At 36.8% G+C, this 17,557-nt stretch overlaps 1 protein-coding gene across 10 annotated transcripts in view; it reads left to right on the top strand.

Moving 5' to 3' along the window:
- Nucleotides 1–17,557, top strand: part of AUH (AU RNA binding methylglutaconyl-CoA hydratase) — a 162,113-nt gene that overhangs the window by 27,395 nt on the left and 117,161 nt on the right. The window lies entirely within an intron of this gene.

Genomic DNA, 17,557 nt, shown 5'->3' with positions numbered 1-17,557 from the left:
CTCACACTATATTTTCTTTCAGAACGTTTTTAGTTTTTACGTTTTATATTTAAATCTATGATGCATTCTTAGTTAATTTTTGTTGCAAGGTGTGGATTTAGGTAATGTGGTATAATAAAATATGTATTTGATTTTTGCCTTGGGTGTCTGGCACAGAGCTCCTAAAATCCTGGGAATTTCTCTGGCGTAATAGGAGTATCTTTTGCAAGTGAATGAGATGGTTCAAAGCAGGAGCCTTAGATAACTTTCAGATGGGGCTGGTTGACAGAAAAATCAATCATGGGATTAGAGGGTTAGAACTTTCAGCCCCAGTCCTCCAACTTCAAGAAAGTAGAGGGGCCAAAGATTGAGTTCAGTCACCACTGTCCAATGATTTAATCGATTGTGCCTATAGAGTGAAAACTCCATAGAAACCTATAAACAATGGGGTTTGGGGGAATTACCAAGTTGGCGAACGCATGGAAGTGTTGGGAGGGTGAAACCTTTGTGTCCCTCCTGCCCCATACCTTGCACCATGTATCTCTTCCATTTGGCTGTTCCTGAGTTGTATTTTAATAATAAACTGGAAAATGTAAGTAAAGTGATTTCTTAAGTTTTGTGAGTTATTCTAATGAATTATTGAATCTGATGAGGGGTGTGTGGGGAACTCTTGAATTTATAGCTGGTTGGTCAGAAGTATGGGTGATCTCTGGGACTTATAACTGGCATCTAAAGTGAAAGAAGTCTCATGGGACTGAGGCTTTAACCTGTAGGGTCTATGCTAATTTAGGGCATTAGCATTAGAATTGAATTGAATTGTTGGACATCCAGTTGGTGTCAGAGAATTGGTGAATTGGTGTAGGGGACTACCCCCCCCCCCCACACCGCATTTAGTGTCAGGAATAGGATTTGCTAGACTGACTCATAGACCTCAGGGAAGTGCTTTATTTACTATTACTGGTTTATTATAAAGGCTACACCTCAGGAACACCCAAAATGGTAGAATGCATAGGGCAAGATTGGGCTGGAGGGGGTTAAGGAGCTTCCATGCCCTCTTGGACATGACACCCTCCCAAACATGTGTTCAACAGTCTGGAAGCTTCTTGAACCCAATTGTTAATGGGTTTTATGTAGGTTTCATTACATAGCCACAGTTGATTAAGTCATTGGCCATTAGTGATTGAACTCAATCTCTGGTTCCTCTACCCTCCCCAGAGACTGAGGGGTAGGGATAAAAGTTCCAACCTCTAATCATGGCTTGGTCCTTCTGGTGACCAGCCTCCATGGTAAAACTATTAAGGGGCCCTCTAGCAGTTAGCTCATTAACATAAGCTCAGGTGTGGTTGAGAGGGGCTCAGTATGAATAAAAATAGAAAATACTTCTATAACTCAGGAAATTCCAAGGGTTTTAAGAGCTCTGTGCCAGGATCCCATGACAAAGACCAAATATATTTTTATTATATATTATAAAGTATATCCAATTCTTTAAGCACCATTTATTGAAGACTAGCTTTTCATCCACTGAATTATCTTAGGACCTTTCTAAAACAATCAGTTGACCATATATGTTTGAGTTATACCCAGGCTCTCTATGCTCTTCACTATCTCAATTACTGTGTACAGTCTTGAACATGCTTGGCTAAATTTATTCCTAAATATTGTATATTTTTGATGATACTGTAAAATGACCTTTCTTAATTTAGACTCCTGATTTTTATTGCTAGGCTATGGAAATACAATTGATTTTTATATGTTGACTGTATCCTGCAACCATGTTAAACTCACTTTTTAGTTCTAGGAATTTTTTTTGTAGATTCCTTGGGATTTTCTATGTAGATATTCAAGTCATCTGCAAATAAAAAGACAGTTTTACTTCTTCCTTTCCATTATGTTGGCCTTTTGTTTTATTCTTATTACATCAGTTAGGACCTTTATTACAGTGTTGAATAAAAGTGGTGAGACTGGTAGGGGGAGGGCATTTAGTCTTTCACCACTAAGTATAATTTAGCTGTAGTTTTTTCACTTATGTACTTTACTAGGGTGAAAAAGTTTCTGTTCCCAATTTTGTGAGGGTTTTTTGTTTGTTTGTTTTTTAAATCATGAATTGGTGTTGAATTTTATCAAATCTTTTTTTGTTTTGCTTTTATTAAGATGATCATATAGTTTTTCAGTCTTTTAATATGGTGAATTGATTGATCTTCAAATATGAAACAACCTTGTATTCCTGGAATGCACCCTTTTTGATCATGATATATTATTGTTTTTATATATTGCCAGATTTGATTTGCCAAAATTTTGTTGAGGAATTTTTCAACTTTGCTCATGAGGGAAATTTGTTTGTAGCTTTCTTTTCTTGCAATGTTTGTGTCTGTTTTTGGTGTCAAGGTATTGCTGGTCTCATAAAATGAATTGGAAAATGTTGCAATTTTGTTTCTTCTATTTTGCTGGAAGAACTTGTGTAGAATTGATATTATTTCTTTATTTGGTAAAAAGCACCAACAAAACCATCTGGTCTAGGAGTTTTCTTTGTGGGAAGATTTTTAACTATGAATTTAATTTCTTTAGTAGATATAGGACTATTCAAGTGATCCATTTCTTTTTAAGTTTTGATAAATTATGTCTTTTAAGGAAATCATCTATTTTATCTGAGTTTCCAAATTCATTGGCATGAAGTTATTCATAATATTCACTTATTATCCTTTTAATGTCTGTTGAATCTAAATATAATGATGGTTCCTTTTTCATTTTTGATATTGATAATTCGTGTCTTTTTTCTTAAAAGTCTGTCAGAACATTTATTATTTTTCTTGATCCTTTCAAAGAACTGGCTTTGGTTTCATTGATTTTTTTTTTTTTTCTGTTTCCTGTGTCATTAATTTCTTTATTATTTTCTTTCCTCTATTTGCTTTGGGTTAAATTTACTTCTCATTTTATAGTTTTTTAAGGTGGAAGCTTAGATCATTGATTTTAGTTCTTCTTTCCTAATACAAACTTTTAGTATTATTATTTTAATTTCTTCATTTCAGCGTGCCAGAGATGCCATTAAAAATGACTCAGAGTACTCATGGCCTTTTTGTGGAACTAATAATTATTGGTTGTTGCTAATTCATTTCTGACCTTATTTCCATTTTAAAAAATACTACCGAAATAATATTTTATGTTCTGTAGATATTATTTTCTTTTTAAGAAACAGGAAGTATATGTTAGTAATAACCTGCTGACTCATCTCTCTGCTTCCATTCTTGCCCCACTATATATAGTACATTCCCCACAGTGCAGCCCAAGTAATCTAAAAAATAATCACTTCATTCCCCTACTTCAAATAATTCTCAGAAATAAAGTGTGAATCACTTCATTCCCCTACTTCAAATAATTCTCAGAAATAAAGTGTGGATCACTTCATTCCCCTACTTCAAATAATTCTCAGAAATAAAGTATGATGGGCTGAATAGTGACTCCCAAAGATGTCCATGTCCTAATCCCTGAAACCTGTGTATGTGTGATCTTACAATGCAAAAGGGACATCACAGATATGAATAAATAAAAGATCTTGAAATGAAGAGGTTATCCTGGATTATGTAGTGGGGCCAATATAAAGACAAGGTTCTGTTTAAGAGAGAGGCAGGAGGATTAGAATTTGAGAAGAGAAATGAGGATAGGAAGAAGTTTGCAGGGAAGAGGCCCTGAGCCAAGGAATGTGGACAGCTTCTGGAAGCAGGGAAAGGCAAGGAAACTCATTATCTAGAGCCTCAGGAATACAGCCCTGCCAACCCATTTTAGACTTCTGACCTAGAACTGTAGGATAATTCCACTAAGGTTGTAGTTATTTGTAGGGAAACTGATACCAAATGTATAAGGTCTTGCTGCTCTGGCTGCCTCACCTTCTCCTGTTCCATCTCTCACCTTTCTTGCCCTTGTCCATCCCACTTGATCCTGCAGCCCTTGTTCTCTGTTAGACAGTGCTCATTCTCCTCTCAGACTACTCAGTGTTCCCTTTGCTTGGTCTCTGCTCAAATGTCATCTCCTTAGAGAGTTGTTACCTTGTCATTTTAACCAAAACAGGCCTCCTTACTTCTCACCCTCTGTTACTATTTCGTATTTTAGCCTCATCTTTGTACTTCTTAGTTCCTGAATTTATTTTTTACTTGTTTGTCATCAATCTGCTTCTTCTGCAGATAAGCTCATTCCCTGGAATTGGGGCAGGTGCCCATTATCAGAAGAGTGCCTAGTCCATTGACAAATAGTTCATGGGATGAAGAATTGAAAAATTTTGGTTGTTGAGAAAGTAATGTTGGCAAAGATTAAATAAAACAAGCTTATTTTTGGATTCAGTACATATACAGGTGGCTTATAGGATGAAGAGACAGTTGGCCTTGGCTGTTCTCCCTTAGCCCCCCTCTCCAGGCCTGCCCAGTTAGGTCGTGCAGCCTTTGGTGGGGAGGGGGCATTGGAAGGCACTGAAGGCCACAAGAGGTCCTCAGTGTAGAAGGCCCCTCTTCTACAGGGGAGGGGCCAGGGGAGTATAAAATTCGCCCGTGACCCTGGGTCAGGTTCGGTAGAGCACCAGCAGCTAGAAAGGCAGAGCTGGAAATATTAGAAAGAAAACTGAATTTTTATCAGTCTGCTTCTGGCAATTGATATTTAGCAGCACAGTTTGCTTTCTGAGAGGGTCCCTTGGGAGCCAGAGTTAGTCTAGATTAGGGTTAGGGAAACTTTTTCAGTAAAGGGCCAGATATTTTAGGCTTTGTGGACCTCTTACAGTCTTTGTCATACTTTATTTAAAAGAATTAAAAAAAATTTTTTATAGTGCTTTAGAAAAAAGTAGACTGTTTTTAGCTTGAGAGCCAAGCAACAACTGGGTGCAGAGTGGTCTGCAGGCTGTACTATTCTTACCCCTGGTCCAGACTTGATTCCTTTTTCTCCTCTGCTTGGCTGAGTCCATTTCCTGAGACCTGGCCCCTCACCTGTAGCTGGAGAAGCCAGGCTGAGTTCCGTTGAGCTCCACAGGAAGATGTTAAGATGCCTGACCTGTGGAAGCTGTGTTGTGTCTCTTAACGTACTTTAAAAGTACCTTTTTCTCTTGCGCGATTGATGAATGATCCTGCAGACAACTCTGCAACTCACAGTTGTACAAATATTTTGTTCACTGATATCATCATTTAGATGAATGCTAGATTTGAAGGCCACTACCAGTTAGGATTATTTTGAGGTTTAGGGTTCCTGGAAACCTCCTGATTAGAATTTCCATTTGAATAACTTAGGACTTTGGAGGGCAAAATAAGATTTGAGAGATGGAGGTAGTATTTTCGTATTCTCTAAAATAAAAATAAAGCCAACATGATTAACACATTAAGTAACAATATGATTTATTCATTTTAATATCTGTAGTACTATTATAGACTTGTTATCTCTTCCTAACTGTAAACCTCTGGTCATTCTCTTCTTTTGAATTCTATGAAATACTTCTGTAAATTGGTTTTGTTTTTCCACAGATAGGACAGCCTTCACTGGGTGTCTTTCTTAAAGTGTTGTTTTGTTCTAGCAGGCAGTTATTCTCCTGGAGGATCTGCTTGACCCTTTTGAGGCTTGTTTTTAAAGTTTCTGATGTCTTTACTAAATGCCTGGGGTGCTCTGTACATTTTCTTGCTTCTTGCTGGTCATACGTGAACATCAGGAGTTGTTCAGACCACAGCTCCCTGTTGATGTTCTTTCTTTGATAATTACCTATGAAATGATAATTGCCTTAGTTTAAAGCTTAAGGGAACCCCATGCAGATTATTAGCACTCTCTCTGTGAGAGGCTCTCTCCTCTCTGGTTCCCTGTCCTGCAAATTCCAGCCAACCAGCCTCCCCTGCCCTCTCATGTCCGTGTGATACAAGCAAGACCAGTGTTGTTCTGTTTAGATCTCCCTACCTTGCACCGCAGCCTGTAAAGTGCCTTCAGAAAGAAAGCTGGAACAGTCAGTGGGCTCCCAGATCAGTCTGTCACTACCTGTTGATCAACATCTGAAAGATATTTCATATATATTGAATGAAGAAGGGCTAGTAGTCCAGTGCCACTCACTCCCCATAGTCAGAAATGGAAGTATCCAGTTCCTTTAATGGGGAATGGTATTTAAGAACCAACATCTGGGTGCTAAACATGCTCATTGTTCCTTGGGTGTCTGCTTCTTGGCCCTTTTGCTGGGCAGAACTAAGAAATATGTAGATAAATAAATTAGATTTTTTATGTATATACACACATACTTATGTCAAGGTCTGTATTTATATATTGAAAGCCATGAATTCATACTGATAACTCCATTTCCAGTTCACCACAGGATTCATTCTCATTCTTTCCTATTCTCTATATGTATCATATACAGTATATTTACTCAATTGCTCAGTCCTATTGTAATGCAGAAAATAGTTTCAAAATTGCTGATCCATACCACTGTGATAAACACACTTGCTAACTAGAGTTTGTTAGAGTATTTATGTCTTTAGACTGAGGGTATAGAGTAAAAATACTGTGTTGAAAAGTTATTTACGTTATTTCCCCTTCAGTTAATTATGTTTGATTCATATGAAGTAAAATTAGATTTCCTCACTCTTGTTTGAGTATTTGAAGTATCAATACAATTTCAAAAGTCAAAACTATTCATGGAAGTATCACTACTCACTTCCTCCCTCTAATCCCTTCCAATTCCCACCCTTGAGGGTGTTAATGAATCTCATTAGTTTCTAGTTTATCCATTATGTTTCTTTTTGCAAAATTAAGGATGTACTTGTTTACCTGTTTCCATTCTTGTACAAGTAGGATTCTATATGTACTCTTTTGCACTTACTTTTTTTCAGTTAACAGTATATCCTAGAAATCATTCCATATTAGTTCGTAGAAGTGTCATGATAGCTAGAAGTGGGTTAATGAGACTTTCTCAAGATGGAGATACTCTCCCAGTTTGCTTGCTGATGAAACTGATCCTGATCCTGTTGAGAGGGAGAAATGACATGACTTTAGAAGAGAAGCCTTCAAGGACTTCCCTGGTGGTCCAGTGGTTAAGACTCTGTGCTTCCACTGTAGGGGGCGCGGGTTCCATCCCTGGTGGGGGAGGTAAGATCCCACATGCCATGCGGCGCAGCTTTAAAAAAAAAAAAAAGAAGTCTTTAAGCAAGCCAGGGGTCCTGGGATGCCGGGCAGAATGGAGGTTTGGGGTTTTGGTTGATGAAAACCAACCAAATGCTTCACTGTGAGGAAGAATGAAGCCCTGTTTATTAGAGCCTTGAATTCTGATAAAATCCTTTTCTTTAAATGGGGAGTTGCTATAAATGACTTTGAGGAAAGTTTGCTATATAGATTTTAAAAAACTAAATTTTTTTTAGAGCAGTTTTGGGTTCACAGCAAAATTGAGGGGAAAGTACAGAGATTTCCAATATACCCGCTGCCTCCACTTATGAATAGCCTCTCTCATTAGCAACATCCTCCACCTGAGTGGTACATTTGTTACAATTGATTAACCTACATGGTTATAAGTGAGTAACTTTACACAAGGGTTCACTCTTGGTGTTGTGCATTCTATGGGCTTAGACAGATGTAAAATGAAATGTATCCACCATTATATTATTATACTTAGTATTTTCACTGCCCTAAAAGTCCTCTGTGCTCTGCCTATTCATCCCTTTCACCCTCACAACCGCTGATCTCTTTACTGTCTTCATGCTTTTACCTTTTCCAGAGTGTCCTATAGCTGTTATCATACAGTATGCAGCTTTTTCAGATTGTCTTCTTTCACTTAGTACTATTCATTGACATTTTCTTCATGTCGTTTCATGCCTTGATAGCTCATTTCTTTTTATTGCTGAATAATATTCCACTGTATAGACGTATCACAATTTGTTTATCCATTTACCTACTGAAGGACACCTGGTTTGCTTCCAAGTGTTGGTGATTGTGAATAAAGCTACTGTACACAACTGTGTGCAGATTTTTAACTGGACATAGTTTTCAACTCCTTTGGGTAACTGCCAAGGAGCATGATTGCTGGATTGTATGGTAAGAGTCTGTTTAGTTTTATAAGAATTTTCCAAACTGTCTTCCAAAGTGGCTGTACCATTTTGCCTTCCTACTGTCAATGAAAGAATTTCTGTTGCTCTACATCCTCGCCAACATTTGGTGTTGTCAGTATTCCAGATTTTGGCTCTTCTAATGAGTGTGTAGTGGTATCTCTGTTGTTTTAATTTGCATTTCTATGATGACATATATGTGGAGCATCTTGTCATAGGCTTATTTACCATGTACATATCTTCTTTGGTGAGGTGTCAGGTTTTTGGCTCAGTTTTTAAATGAATTTTTTTTTCTTATTGTTGAGTTTTAAGAGTTCTTTGTATATTTTAGATAATATTCCTTTATCAGATGTGTCTTTTGCAAATAGTTTGTCACAGTCTGTTGCTTGTCTTCTCATTCTCTTGACTTTGTTTTTTGCATAGCATAAATTTTTCGTTTTAATGAAGTCCAGCTTATCCATTATTTCTTTCAAGGATTGTGCCTTTGATGTCACATCTGTACATTGAATTTATAGATCAAATTGGGGAGAACTGACATTTTAACCATACTGAGTCATCCTATCCATGAACATGGAATATCTCTCTGCTTATTTAGTTCTTCTTTGATTTTTTTTCATAAGTGTTGTAGTTTTCCTTGTGTGGATCTTGTACATATTTTGTTAGATTTATATCTAAGTGTTTCATTTTTTGAGATGCTGATGTAAGCATTTTTAATTTCAAATTTCACCTGTTTATTGTTGATATATAGAAAAGCAGTTGATTTTTATATATTAACTCTGAATTCTGCAGCCTTGGTATAATTGCTTATTAGTTCCAGGAATTTTTTTGTTGATTATTTTGGATTTTCTATGTAGTAGACAATCGTATCATCTGAACAATGACAGTTTTATGTCTTCCTTCCCAGTCTGTATTACCTTTTACTTCCTTTTCCTGCCTTATTGCATTAATAAGGACTTCCAGTATGACATTGAAAAGGAGTGCCTTTTACCTGATCGTAGTGCAGAAATTTCTAGTGTCTCATCTTTAATTATGATGTTAGCTGTAGGTGTTTAATAAATATTCTTTATCAAGTTGAGGAAGTTCCCTTGTATTCCTAGTTTATTGAGATTGGGTATCATGAATGGGTACTAAATTTTGTCAGATGCTTTTCTTGCATTTATTAATATGATCATGTAATTTTCTTTTAAGCCTGCTGATGTAATGGATTCTTTTAATTGATTTTTGAGTGCTGAGCAGCTTAGTATATCTGGGGTAAATCCCACTTAGTTGTGTTGTTTAATTCTTTTTATACACTGTTGGTTTCAATTTGCTAATGCTTTGTTGAGGATGTTTGCATCTGTGTTCATGAGAGATATGGGTTTGTAGTTTTCTTGTAATGTCCTTCTGGTTTTGGTATTAAGGTGTTGCTGGTCTCATAGAATGAGTTAGGAAGTATTCCTTATGCTTCTGTACTCTGAAAGAGATGTAGAAAATTGGAATACAGTTAACCCTTGAACAACACGGGTTTGAACTGTACAGATCCACTTATACACAGATATTTTTCAGTAGTAAATAGTAAAGCCCTATGTGGTCCGTGGTTGGTTGAATCCATGGATGCATAGGAACTGTGGGTCCAGAGGGCTGACTATAAATTATACACAGATTAACCTCTGTGTTGTTCAAGGGTCAACTGTATTTCTTCCTAAAATTTTTGGTAGAAATTTACCACTGAACCCTTCTGGACCTGGTGCTTTCTGTTTTGGAAGGTTATTTATTGATTCAATTTTTGAAATAGACATAGTCACATTCAGATTATCTGTTTCTTCTTGTGTGAGTTTGGGCAGTTTGCATCTTTAAAGGAATTGGTTCATTTCATATAGGTTATCAAATTTGTGGGCATAGAATTGTTCATAGTATTCTTTTTTTTTCTTTTTTTCTTTTTTTTTTTTGCGGTATGCGGGCCTCTCACTGTTGTGGCCTCTCCCATTGCAGAGCACAGGCTCCGGACACACAGGCTCAGCGGCTATGCGTCACGGGCCTAGCCGCTCCGTGGCATGTGGGAAGAGCATGTGGGATCTTCCCGGACCGGGGCACAAACCCGTGTCCCCTGAATCGGCAGGCGGACTCTCAACCACTGCACCACCAGGGAAGCCCCATAGTATTCTTTTTCGTTATTCTTTTAACATCTGTGGGATCTGTAGCAGTGTCACCTCTTTCATTTCTGATACTAAAAATCATTTGTGTCCTCTTTCCTTTTTCCTTCATAAGTATGGCTAGAAGCTTATTTATTATATTGATCTTAAGGAACCAGCCTTTTTTGTTGTTGATTTTCTCTGTTTTTGTTTTCAATTTCATAATTTCTGTTTTATTATTATTTCTTTCTTCTGCTTACTTTGGATTTGATTTGCACTTTTTCTAGTGTATTGATTTTAGATATTCTTTCATAACATATGCATTCAGTGGTGTATAAATTTTCCTTTAAGCACTGCTTTTTCTGTATACCACAGATTTCGATAAATTGTGTTTTCATTTTCTTCAAAATATTTTAAAATTTCTCTTGAGATTTCTTTTATTTATTCATTTATTTTTATTGAATGAAATGTTTTTTAAAATTCTATAGTGCTTGAGATTTCTTCTTTGACTCGTATTATTTAGAAGTGTGTTGTTTAATCTCTGAGTGTTTTGGGATTTTCCAGTTATTTTTCTGTTCTTGATTCCTTGTTGAATTCTCTTGTGGACTGAGAGTAGACATTGTATGATTTCTTTTCTTTAAAATTTGTTAAGGTGTGCTTTATGGCCCCAAATGGGGCCTATCTTGGTGAATGTTCCATGTGAGCTTCAGAAGAATGTGTATCCTGCTGTTGTTGGATGAAGTAGGCTATAAATGTCAGTTATATCCAGTTGATTGATGGTGTTGTTGAGTTCAGTTACGTCTGTACTGGTTTTCTGCTTACTGGATCTGTCCATTTCTGATAGAGATATATTGAAATTTTAATTATGGTAATGGATTCTTCTGTTTTTCCTTTCAGTTCTATCAGTTTTTGCCTCACGTAGTTTGATGCTTGGCTGTTATATGTGTTAAGGATTGGTATGTGTTCTGGGAGATTTGACCCCTTTATCATTATGTAATGTCCTTCTTTATTGCTGATAGCTTTCTTGGCTTTGAAGTATGTGTATCTGAAATTAATATAGCTATTCTTGCTTTCTTTTGATTAGTGTTAGCATGGTATGTTTTTCTCTATCCATTTACTTTTAATTTATATGTGTGTTTATATTTAAAGTGGATTTCTTGTAGTCATATGTAGTTCAGTGGTTTTTTTTTTTTATCAGCTCTGACAATCTCTGTCTTTTTATTGCTGCATTTAGACATTGATATTCAGAGTGATCATTGATATAGTTGAATTAATATCTACCATATTAGTTACTGTTTTCTATTTGTTGCCCTTGTTCTTTGTTCCTTTTTATTTCTTCTCTTTTTTGCCTTTTGTGGTTTTCAAAAGGCATTGGAGCATTTTATGTAATTCCATTTTCTCTCATTTCTTAGCATGTCAGTTATATTTCCTTTTTTTTTATTGTTGCTCTAGAGTTTGCAATATACATTTATGGTTAATCTAAGTCCACTTTAGAATAATACTGCTTTATGGGTAGTGTGATACATTATAATAACAAAATAATCCTAATTCTTCCCCTCCATCCTTTACAATAGCTATTAATTGTTTCTTTTATATATGTTTATATACATATAGGCACACATACTCATATATATGTAAGATATATCCATAGGTAAACATAATCAAATACTATTATTATTTTGAACACATTGTTACCTGTTAGGTCAATTAAGGATAAGAAAAGTAAAAGTTTTTATTTTACCTTCACTTATTCTTCTTTGATGCACTTTCTTTATGTAGATTCAAGTTTCTGACTATATAATTTTCCTTCCCTCTAAATATTTTTTAAAATATTTCTTGCAAGGCAGGTCTGTTGGCAACACATTTCCTCAGTTTTTGTTTATCTGATAAAGTTGTTTTTTTATAAATGTATTTTTTTATTTTATGTATTATTTTATTAAATGTATTATTTTATTTTATTTTTGGCTGCGTTGGGTCTTTGTTGCTGTGCGTGGGCTTTCTCTAGTTGCAGCAAGTGGGGGCTACTCTTTGTTGTGGTGCGTGGGCTTCTTATTGCAGTGGCTTCTTTTGTTGCGGAGCACTGGCTCTAGGCACGCGAGCTCAGTCGTTGTGGCTCATGGGCTCTAGACAGGCACAGGCTTAGTAGTTGTGGCACATGGGCTTAGTTGCTCCGTGGCATGTGGGATCTTCCTGGACCAGGGCTCGAACCTGTGTCCCCTGCATTGGCAGGCAGATTCTTAACCAGTGCGCCACCAGGGAAGCACCTCTGATAAAGTTTTTATTTCTCCTTCACTTTTGAAGGATAATTTCACAGGTACAGAATTCTAGGTTTGGTATTCTTTTTCTCTCAACACTTGAAATATTTCACTCCACTCCTTGCTTGCATGGTTTCTGAGGAGATTCCAGATGTAATTCTTACCTTTGTTCTTTTATAGGTAAGATGTATTTTTCCTCTGGCTTCTTTCAGAATTTATGTTTGACTTTTGGTAGTTTGAAAATATGCCTAGGTAGTTTCTTTTTTATTTGTTGGTTGCTTGGTTTTTGCATTGGTGTTCTTGGTGTTCTCTGCCTGGTTTTCACTGAGCTTTCTGGATCTGTGGTTTGGCGTCTGACATAAATATGGGGAAATTCTCAGTCATTATTGTTCCAGATGTTTCTTTTGTTTCTTTTTCCCTTTTTTCTCCTTTTGGTATTCCCATTACGCACATATTATACCTTTTGTAGTTGTCTCTCAGTCCTTTGATGTTGGTGTTTTTGTTTTTGTTTTTTGTTTTTCAGTCTTTGTTCCCTTTTTCATCTTTGGAATCTATTGTGACATCCTCAAGCTCAGAGATTGGTTGCTCAGCTCTGTCCTGTCTACTGAGAAGATCATCAAAGCCAGTGTTCATTTCTTTTGCAAAGTTTTTGATCTCTAGCATCTCTTTTCTTTCTTAGGGTTTCCATCTCTGCTTGCATTGCCCATCTGTTCTTGCATGCTGTCTGCTTTATTCATTGGAGCCCTTGCATGCTGTCTGCTTTATTCATTATAGCCCTTAACAATTTGTTTCAGATTCCTGGTTTATAATTCCAACATGTCTGCTACGTCTGGTTCTGGTGCTTGGTCTGTCTCTTTAAATTGTGTTTTTGTGATTTGGTATGCCTTTTAATATTTTCTTGATAGCCTGACATGATGTACTGGGTAAAGGCTGTGAATAGGCCTGTAGTAATGCAGTAAGGTGCTGGGGGGAGGGGAAGTGTTCTATTGTGCTATGATTAGTTTCAGGCTTTTAGTGAGCCTATGCCTCTGTGAACTTCACAAGTGTTTCTCAGGGTTTTTTTTGCCCCCTTAGGTGGGACTGGATGACTAGAGTGGGCTGGAGTTTGGTGTTTCCCTTCCTCCAGGTCAGTTAGGCTTTGGTTTATCAGTTTTCCCTGAAGGCAGGCCTTGTTAAGAATAGAGTGCTCTGGTATTTCAAAATGGTTCATTTGCCCCTTCCTCTGTTAGAAGGAGGAGGGGATTTTTCTCCAGTATTTATTTTGAGAAGCTGGTTAGGCTCTTGGAGGTAAACCTCAGAAAACTGTGGGGTACCCCTAGAGTTTTTAACCCTCAGAGTTGTTCCTACTGAGCCTCCAGCAGTTCATCAATTGCAGTTCAGGTTTTCTGACCCTGGCACTGGTTTCCACTCATCCTGAGTCTCTGCTCTGGTATGTTGTGATTCTCTGTATCTGTCTGTTTGTTTCTTCAGTCTTGGGAGCAGTGGTTTGCCCTGTGTCCTCCTCACCTCTCTTTCAGATCCTAGAAGAGTTGTTGATTCAGTCTATTCAGCTTTTTACTTGTTGTTAGGACAGAGTGACAACTTCTAAGCTCCTTGTATGTGGAACCAGAAACTGTTAAGTCCCTGTAACTTTTTATAGATTGAAATTTTATGTTTAATTGGATAAAAGGTGGTTTCAGATCCAGGATGAAGAAATCTAAGCTAAAAGTACTTGAGAATTTAGTGTTGCTATTAAAGTTTTAGAAGCTATGAAGGTAGTCATAACAAGAAGATTATGTTCCTGAACCTGATTTGGTTCTCTCCCACGCTAAACCTTGGCTAGAAATTCCATGTAATAATTAGGGCTAACCAGTGCCCTCATCAATCAGTCCCATTCCTTGAGAACAGATGTAGAGTGAATCTGACCCATTTGTTATCATTTGTAATATATCATCTAGTAGATAATAAGCATCAGATGGGAATCTCTCAGCTTCAGGTTACAGAAAAATTGATTCAAGTTGACTTAAACTACAAGGTAGTTAGGATTGCTCTAATTCAGTGATTCTGGGCTGTTACGAAATTCCTTTGGCTTCACTGTCTTCTATATGCCACCTTCATCCAGCTTGGTAGCCTGAAGCTTCAGTAGTTCAGGGCCTCCTATCCATGTATGACGATGTTGAAATGAAGAGAAGAGAACACTTTTGCCCAAATCCAAGCTGGAACCCTCAGATTGATCTTGATTTGACCTCTCAGAGGAAGAAACTATGCTGATGTGCTATGGGAATGGATTTAACTTCTTTCAAAGTACATGGAATGTGGGGGGTGGGGACGGTAGAGGCAGACAACAAAAATAAGGCCACCTTTAGGAGGTGGGAGGAGGGCGGTAGATGCTAAGTAGACAGCCAATATTCATGAGTTTTAAAATTCCTACTATAAATTGTCTTCATTAGGGCCAGCTATAAAGAAAACACATGGATTTCTTTCATTTATTCATTTATTTATTCATCATATTTCTTGGAGGAGAGCCTGTCATGGGCTAGGGACTATTCTAGGATCTGGGAATACAGCAGTAAGTAAGACAGCAATCACCTGCTCTTGTGAAGCCTCCATAGGCATGGGGGTAGGGGAGGCAGTGAAAAAAAAATTAACGTAAATGTGTACTGTGTCAGATGAATGCTCTGAATACAAATAAAACTGGGCAAGAAGAATGAGTTCTTGTGGCTGGCATAGAGGGTTGCTGTTTCATATATGGTGAAGAGGGAAAACCTCTCTGAGAAGGAGATAAATAAGTAGAGTCCTGGAAGAAGTGAACTAGTCCTGAAGAAGTTCACTGGAAGAAGTAAACTTTCCTTGTGGATACCTGGGGAAGAGTGTTTTAGGCAGAGAGGTAAGCAAGAACGGAGCCTGCTCTAGTAGGTCTGTGTCTTTATTCCCATCTTACCGCTAGGTTCTTCATGACATTTTTTTTTTCTTAGATTCCATATATATGTATTAGCATACGGTATTCGTTTTTCTCCTGACTTACTTCACTCTATATGACAGACTCTAGGACTATCCACCTCACTACAATAGATAGCTAGTGGGAAGCAGCCGCATAGCACAGGGAGATCAGCTAGGTGGTTTGTGACCACCTAGAGGGGTGGGATAGGGAGGGAGACGCAAGAGGGAAGGGATATGGGAACATATGTATATGTATAACTGATTCACTTTGTTATAAAGCAGAAACTAACACACCATTGTAAAGCAATTATACTCCAATAAAGATGTTAAAAAATAAAAAATAAAATAAAAAAAGAATGGAGCCTGGAGGGAACATCACACTTTGCAAGATAATGGGAGAGCAAGAATGTTAGTATCTCTGGAGCCCAGTGGACAAGATGAGTTCTAGGAGGTGATGTCACAGAAGTAGTAGGAGTCCAAGTGACATAGAATTTTCACTTCTACTTTGAGTGAAAAGAGAATCTGGGGTGTTTTAAGCTGAAAAGACTTAAATTTTAAAAGGCTTGCTCTGGCTGTGTGTCAAGAATAGACTGTTCCAGAACTTCTGTCTTTGATCCCCTGCAGGTAAGATCATACTTGGACCAGTGTAGTAGTGGAGGTGGTGAAAAATTATTGGATTCTACATGTATTTTGAAGGTGGAGACATGGATTTACTGATGAAAAGGAAGGGGTATGAGGGAGAAGAATAAAGGTTGATTCTGTTTTGATCAGAACATTGAAAGGATGGGGTTAGCATTAACTGAGGCGTGGAAGAATGCAAGAGGAGCATATTCTGGGGAGGAAATTTAATGGTTGGGGGAGGGGAGGGTTTATTGTGTTTATAAGATGCATATTAGACGTTCAACTGGATATGTCTAATAGACAGCTGAATTTAGGAGTCTGTAGTTAGTTCAGGGTAGAGGTCTGGGCGTGAGGTAAAAATTTTGACATTGGTATACAGGTGGTATTTAAACTTCTGAGTAAATGAAATAAGAACAAGTAAAACAGTCAATCCAGAAGATGGTTAAAAAATAGGGAGGGAGATGGAGGGAGAAAAAAAAGAACTAATGGGCTAAATATCCTAAAATGTAATTGTAGAAATAAATTCAAATTTATTACCTATCATAGTGAATGTAAGTGTACTAAATTCTTGAATTAGAACACAAGCAACGGCTGGCTTAAGAAAAGTTATCACTAAGCTGCTTGTAAGAAACACCTAAAGCATAAGGACATTGAAAGTTGAAGAGTAGAAAAAGATATACCAGTCTAATACTGACTAAAAGAAAGCTGGTATAACTATATTGATATCAAATGAAATAGACTTTAAAACAAATTTTTATTAGAGATAGTAATTATTAGAGTTAAAGAAGGTCACTACGTAATCATAAAAGATTCAATTTCCCTTGTAGATATGATGATTCTCAACTTTTTTGCTGTTAGAAACAGCCTCAAAATATACAGTGCAAAAATTGGTATCACCCTAAGGAAAAATGGACAAATCCACCACCATAATGGGAATTTTTAGCACTTTTCTTAGTTGATGATAGATTAAACAAGGAAAAAGTAAGTCTATAGGAGATTTGAATATGTCAGTTAGTAAACTTAACCCTTATATCGTCAGAGTCCCCTGGATCCAGATTTAATTTACTAGTTTCTTTTTTGAACAATTTTGCTTGTATGGATTGATGTTTTATGGCTTTCATTCTTTCTTAGAGGTCTTCTGAAGAACAGAAAATTTAAAAAAGAAAATTAAAACTCCTTTTCTCTTGCAGTTACTGTATGGGTTCATTGGAGCTTTTTATGAATCTAAGATGCTGTGGGTTCTTATCTCATATCACTGTATCTTTATATTGGTAATTTCATCATCCTAAGAATGATTTTTATCATTACTCTTTAATTATTCCCAACTATGCTATGAAAAACTAAAATAAGAACATGGAAGAAAGATGGAATTGTCTAGAAAGATGTTGTAGAGGTCAAATCATTGCTATTGCATTATCTTTTTTTTTTTTATTGCATTGCCTCAAGAGTTGCACATATTTTAAGAAAATATAACTGAAGTCTGGAGGTACCATCTTTGTAGTCATTCTTTTAGTTATCACTGAACACAGCTGAGAATTTAGAATTTTTCATTTTCTACACATAATGGTACAAGAGTAGAAAAGTTGACAGAGGAAGACATTTCACAGTTATTAGGTGGGTAAAATAATGG

Source organism: Pseudorca crassidens, chromosome 7, assembly GCF_039906515.1.
Source record: "Pseudorca crassidens isolate mPseCra1 chromosome 7, mPseCra1.hap1, whole genome shotgun sequence".
Lineage (NCBI taxonomy): Eukaryota > Metazoa > Chordata > Mammalia > Artiodactyla > Delphinidae > Pseudorca > Pseudorca crassidens.
The sequence above is the reverse complement of the archived record's forward strand: the minus strand, read 5'-3'. Positions and strand labels throughout refer to the sequence as shown.